Consider the following 7,179-nt stretch of genomic DNA (forward strand, 5'->3'; position numbering starts at 1 on the left):
CTGTATGAATAGAAGCTCTTCAAAGACATAAAGAAAGATCTCCAATGATTATTCTTTCACACCATCCAAAAGCACTCATTTCAACCCCCCTGTGTAAAAGTGAAGTGATGATAAGAAAGACATGAAACATGCAAACAATCTATACACCCTCTTTAAGCTCTCCAACATGTCTTCTCCCCAGTAATTCTGTTCAAGCTACAAATTTAGGCTTTAACATATAACTGGTATCATCAGCAGGTGCAAGCAGACTAGAAACAGAAATTTATTTTGATGGCCCTCTCTAGCAAAAGAGCATGTTAATGCTTCTTGTGATGAGAGGAAGTGCATAGACCTGGTTCCTAGAGGAGGATACGTGGGTTGAAAGTGATGAAAAGAACACACAAACAACCAAGTGGTAGATTCTATCCTATTGAAGCTGGATTGGTGAAATGAATAAAAAATGGCATGTTATTAATATAGAAAATTTATCTTCCTGCTACAAACAAGTCCCAATGACTTGGGAGTCACATCCACCCCAATGCATTGATGGTGTGAGGACTAACATCTATGCTACAAATGTACATGAGGATGCTAAGGAATTGAGCACAAATATCACTCAAACAATATGATTGAAGCACTAAGGTCAAATTATGCAGCTTATAAGGTAATTGAAAAGGAAATTAGAAATGAGGTGGACAAAGAAGAAAAGCTTATCTATGATGTAGTTCCATAGAGTTTCCTAACAAAGGACAGTGAGATGGGTTTCCAAACCAGGGCAACAAGTGCTCTTAAGTTATAGGAATTACAATGAAACACTAGCAAACTAGGAAATAGTTAATACTAAAGTCGAAGTATGTGCCTTCACAAATTTTCACGCATTTTCATTGGAAAACATGCTATGGCATCTCAAACAAATATTTTGCTCGAGGGCAATTTAAAAATCAATGGTCGGAATTATAGCACATGGAAGCAACAAATATTGGCAATATTTGAATATCGAAATACCAATCAAATTGTAATAGGTGTTCTAAAGCGTCCAACTACAGCTGGTACTGATCAGGATACATGGGATTTGAATAATCGAGAGGTCGTTATGCTTATCAAATTATCTGTAGCTGATGATCAACTCCCTCAAATTCCATCCGACAAGACAACTGCCGAGATATGGGAGCATCCCAAGAAACTTCGTAAGACTTCAGACAAAAGCAAAGCCTTCTTTCTCAAGAACACTGTTTTCTATTGTCATGGATAAGCGGAAATAGCTCCAAGAACACCTGAATTGGATTTAGGAAATCTTTGATCAGTTAAATGCCATCGGATGCAAGATGGAGGAAGAGGACATTGTGGTCATAACCCTCAAAAGTTTGCCCAAGTCCTACAAGCATTTTATCAACTCTCAACATCACTTCTACCGGTGTTGATCTAAAGTTCACAAATCTCTGCACACTTCTGCTTCAATAAGATTGGTGGAAATAAGAGTACAATAGCAATTCCAGCTCCACCTCCACAAAGCAAGTCTTTGCTACTAAATCCTTTCAGAAGGATAAAGACAAGTCTCAGCAAAAGTCCTTTGCTCCAAATTCAAAAAGCTCCAGGAAAAAAAGCATTCAGTGCAACTATTGTCACAAGTTTAGTCACATGAAGGTTAAATGTCGGAAACACTTAGCTGCACAGTCTAAGCAATCTAGTTCACAGCCCAAAGCGAATAGTGTAGAGCACACTGAGCAGAATAAATCTGCCTTTTACACCTTAATGGCTAAAAGACCTGCAGATCATGTGAAGTCATATGCCTAGTACATTGATTCAAGTGCCTCTCATCATTTCACCTACTGCAAAGACTAGTTCACTAACTACCAACCTTATTCAAATTCTGTTATTTTTTGTGGTGGAGAAGAATACACAGTTGTTGGCAAAGGCAACATTCAGATTCTGTTTGTTGGGAGGAATCTCATTTTCCTCGATGTGTACTACATTCCAAGGATGGAACTAAATTTCTTCTCCATCAGTCAATTGCTGCGACATTCTCTCCATTGTTGGATGTCACCTTTAGTTCACATCAGTGTACCATCACTAATAAGGCAACTCAGTCTATTGTTGCACTGGGTCTTGAGGATCATGGTCTTTTCCAACTTACTGATTCTGGTGATTCTTCAGACCTAGCTATGGCTGCTCAGCGCTCTTCTTTCAACACACGTTGGCATCAATGGTATGGGCACTTTAATCTACATTATCTCTCTCAACTTGCTTGGGAAGAGCTTGTCCTCCGATTGCCAAAGATTCAGCTTGGAGTTTGTGATGCATGCTAGGCTAGGAAGCAACATCGCACACCTTTCACCAATGGCGATTCATGGCAAGCTTCTCAAGTACTTCAGCTTGTTCATGCCGATATCTGCAGCCCTATGGCCACTCTTATTCTTGGGTCAAGGTACTTTATGTTATTTGTTGATGATTTCAATAGAAAAATGTGGATATATTTTATAAAAAGAAATCAAATAATGCCTTTATTGTATTTCAGAAGTTTAAATCTTTAGTTGAAAAAGAGTCTAGGAAATCTATTTTACTCTTAAGTCAAACAATTGGGGGGGGGGGAGGGGGGTTGCTCTAATGAATTCTCTAGCTTCTTGGATATTCATGGCATCAAACGACAGTTAACCACACCCCACACACCACAACCGAACAATGTAGTTGACTTCGGAACAGAACAATCACCGAGATGGATCGATCCATGCTCGAACACAGACATGTTTCGAAGAAGTTTTGGGCTGAAGTAGTTAACACTGCAATTTATCTTTTGAACCGGTCACCCATAGTGGCGGTCAAAAGTAAAACTCCGGAAGAAACCCAGTCAAGTTGCAAGCCCAGAATCAATCGCCTAAAGGTTTTTGGCTCTCTTGTTTTTGTTTGGATACCTGATGCATCCTGCACCAAATTGGATGCCAAGAGTTAGAAACTCATGCTTGTTGGATACAGTAATCTTCACAAAGCCTACCGCTTGATCAACACTGAGACATCTCGTCTCCTATACAATCGTGATGTAGTCTTTGTAAATGCCTTTAACATAAAATATGCAATCACCCTTCTAGAGTGAGCAATGGAAATTTGAATTTTTAATAATGTGCAATGACCCTCCTAGAGTGAGCAATGCATATTTGAGTTTTTAAAATATGTAATGGCACTTGGAGAACATGTTTTTGCCTTGAAGCATGATTTTAAAATATGCAATGGCACTTCTAGAGTGTCTATTGCATTAAAAGATCAACTACAAACATTTTAAAACATGTAATCCCTCTTGGAGAATGTGTTTTACATACGTTTAATACATTTGCAAATGGTAAACCCGCAATTGAAGACTCATGGGCATAAAACTTGATGTTTTCTTCCTCCAAGACCACGTTCTTCATCTAAAATGCCAGATCTGCCCATGATATGACTTGAAATCCCCAAGAAGAGGGTCGTTTTTGCATCTATTGGCATTATAATGCCCTAGGCATTGAATCTCATGCAAAAAATGGTTCATTTCATGGAACTTTGGAGCCACGTTTTAGTGAAAAATGCCCAGATTTGGGGCATTTTTGGTTATGGTTTTGCTCAAAGAGGAATTGTTTTGGCATTTCAATCCATGACATTGCTGTTGGTTAACACATTTTTGCTTTTAGATGTCTAAAACACTTCATGTCATGTTCTCTATGAATCACGTTTTTACAAAAACGCCCAGAATTTGTGAGTTATGAATCGGGTTTTTGACCAAAGATGGATCATTTTGGGGTTTGAATTCATACCTAAGCCTCTATGAAAATGTTTTTGCATTCCCATAGCAAAAACAACTTGTTTCATGGCAGCAAGAGACCACATTTTTGCAAAGAACGTCCCAGCACTTGGTTTTTTACAAAAACATGGCATGCACAAGTGATCTTTGACCACGTTTTTGGCATCCTCATGCCAACTTCGACCCTTCATTGCTCATTAGTATTCATTGAATACAAGTGTGGAAGAAGTCAAATTATTGTTTGAGAATCCAAATTTGGAGGAGAATTGGTCTTCAAAGTCTATGATTCTTGCTATTTTGGCTCTTTGATCTCCAAGTAAGTGAACATTTTCAAACTTACTCATCAATTCATGATTATCTTACTATTTCCATGCATATTTTAGCTTGAAGTTGCACACTTGTCCATATATGGCTCTTTGATCTCCGCGTAAGTGGACATTTTCAAACTTGCTCATCAATTCATGATTATCTTACTAATTCCATGCATATTTTAGCTTGAAGTTGCACACTTGTCCATATATGTGCCATGAAATGTGCATTTTGCCGTTAAATATGATGAAAACTCTCATTTTTACACTATTGGATTTTCCCCAAACTCCAAATTCGAATTTGCACTTGAAAGCAACTTGCTTGTTGACATGTTTGAGTTTAAGACCAAAAGTATGTGTTTTCTTTGTGCTTGTTTTCGTTGTTTGTTTGCTTGCTTTCTCGTTTTTCTTCTTTTGGAAGAAGTTGCAAGTTCTTTTCCAAGGACTTGAGCACATTCACTACACTTCACCATTTCATCATTTCATGCAAGTGCATCATTTCATTCCACTTTCATCATTACATGTCATAGCACATTGCATCTCATTCTCCATATGCGTTTACATGTAAACTCACCCTCCATCCACATTTACATGCAATCTCATCTTTAGTTCCCATTTACACGCATTTCCATCTTCCGAACCTAAATGCATGTTCATTTTATATGTAATTCATTTTGTGTAATGACATCCAGAGAACCCTTTTTAACTAAAGGTCACACTTTTAAAGTCAAAAGTTATCATTTGCACACATTCCCATGCACCTAGCCTTCATTCCTCAAGGCATCTTAATAAGAACTCATCCTTTTCCCATATGCATTTACATGTCATCCATCTTCCTAAGTACCATTTCAGCCCTCCACATGTACTTTCCATATCACATCCAATTCATTACATGTGTTCCATGAGTATCTAATCAATACTCTAAATATATTGTTCCGTAGAGATCCATTTTGCCAATATTCTCATGGAGTCAAAATCCATATCTTCCAATGATAGATTCAATTACATTGAAACTTTCATGTTGCAGCAAGTCAAGATATGCCAAAATTTCTATAAAGAATGAAGACATCAATAAAGAAGGCATGTTTCGAATCAAAGAAGCGATAATTCATTTGGTCTCCACTTTCCCAATAGCGGCTTTGAAACCTAAGTTCGTGTGAGAATACGGCAAGCACTTTGCTTCAAAAAGAAAAGAAAAGAACAGAGAAAAGTTAAAGGTGTTGATGGAAAGTTATTTAGAGTTTACATCCGAACACCATCAAGAAGGTTTTCAAAGTTTCAGAGACTCCAAAATGTGTCAATCTACAAAGGAGAATTCAAAACAACTCGACTGAGATAAAGCTTGATCACATCAAGTCTTCAAATGAAAACGAACAATCCATCAAAGAGAGTTATAGGCTATCAAAAAGTGCAACACCATGATTATCAAGGTGTATGCAGTGGTACAAAATACAGGAACTCTCGATCCTATGATCATTCAGGATTGCATCGCTAAGTACAAGGCCCTTCAAAACAATCCCTAAGATTGTTTCAATTCTCTTTTGTCTTTCTTTTTCTTCTTCTTTCATGTTTGTAACTGAAGAAGATGTATTGCATGAAATTGTGTAATTACATGTAATTCGATTTACATGTCCTTATGACATGTAATCCAATAATTTCTCTCACCTAGTTTGACCAGGTCAAAATTGGTTGAGTTGCTCCCACTTTCTTCTCGACTCCTTTGCCTATATAAAGGAGTGCCCCCTCATTGTAAAAAACCATTTTTTGTTGTATGCAAGAAAGCTCTGCCACACTTGTACAAGCATAACTTTGATTGCGTAATACAAATTTGGGAGAAAAGTGAATAAAAGAAGCAACTGGATTCGAAGCTTTGACTGGGAGCAATTGTGATAGAGCAAATTAGAAGCTTTAACTTGAAGCAATTGTGATAGAGCAAATTAGAAGCTTTGACTGTTATTTGTGCGTATTGTCTTTGATTCATGTTATTATTGTGTGTTCAATAATAAAGCAGAGTGAGTTAAGAAGCAATCAAAGTGGAAGCTTTCACAGGAAGCAATTATGGTGACACAAACTAGGAGCTTTGATTGTAACTTGTATTACCATCTCAAATTCACAATAAATAGTTAAAATTCCCTACTTCTGGAAGTCTTTGCGCCCCAATGGTAGAGGTTATTCTTATAGAATATTCTTAGGCCCCGTTTCGTTGCAGGAATTGGACGGGAATAGGAAAATCTAAATACTTGCATTCGCCAATTTGACGTTTGTTTGCAAAATACAAAATTGAATTAGAATTCACCTATCCTAATTTGACCCCAAAATGAGCATAGCGGAATTCCTAAAAAAATGGAATAAGAATAGCTTATTCTTATTCCAATTTTTTATTTAACCCAATTTGATGGGTTGTCAAGTCCTTGACTTTGTCGTTTGATTATATTTTGCCACTCAAATGCATTTTTGGACTATTTTGTCCATTCATCATAAGATATAAACTAGATCAACATTATTTAACGTTTAATATGTGCTTTTTTTTATAAGACAAAAAAGATATCTTTTCTATTTAACCCAATTTGATGGGTTGTCAGGTCCTTGAGTTTGCCGTTTGATTATATTTTGCCACTCAAATGCATTTTTGGACTATTTTGTCTATTCATCATAAGATATAAACTAGATCAACATTATTTAACGTTTAATATGTGCTTTTTTTTTAACGTTTAACTAGGTTTAATATTTTATTTGATATCTTTTCTAAATTTTCATAAACTTATCTTTACAAATAAATCTTGTGTTTAGTTTTATAATTAAAACTATGTTAAAAGATCATTTAAATATCATATTAATGATCTCGACTTATTTGTATTTTTTATTTTCTTTAATATATTTCAAAATAAAATGATTTTAGTTTTGATCTTATACTCATTAAAATAATTTGATTTAATTTAGAGTTAAATTTATAATATACAATATAATGTCCTTTGAATTTCGATGAATTTGGTATATCTTTCACTTATAAAGTCAAATTTAAAAATAAAATAAAGCCAAGTTAAAATAATTTGGGTTTTGAAAAATTAATAAAAATTCTTGTTATTTAAAATATTACTAAACAAAAAAAAATTAATTATTAAAATT

The sequence above is a fragment of the Cupressus sempervirens genome, chromosome 4 (genome assembly GCF_028749045.1).
Source record: "Cupressus sempervirens isolate cs-2001-9-10 chromosome 4, ASM2874904v1, whole genome shotgun sequence".
In the NCBI taxonomy this organism is placed as follows: domain Eukaryota; kingdom Viridiplantae; phylum Streptophyta; class Pinopsida; order Cupressales; family Cupressaceae; genus Cupressus; species Cupressus sempervirens.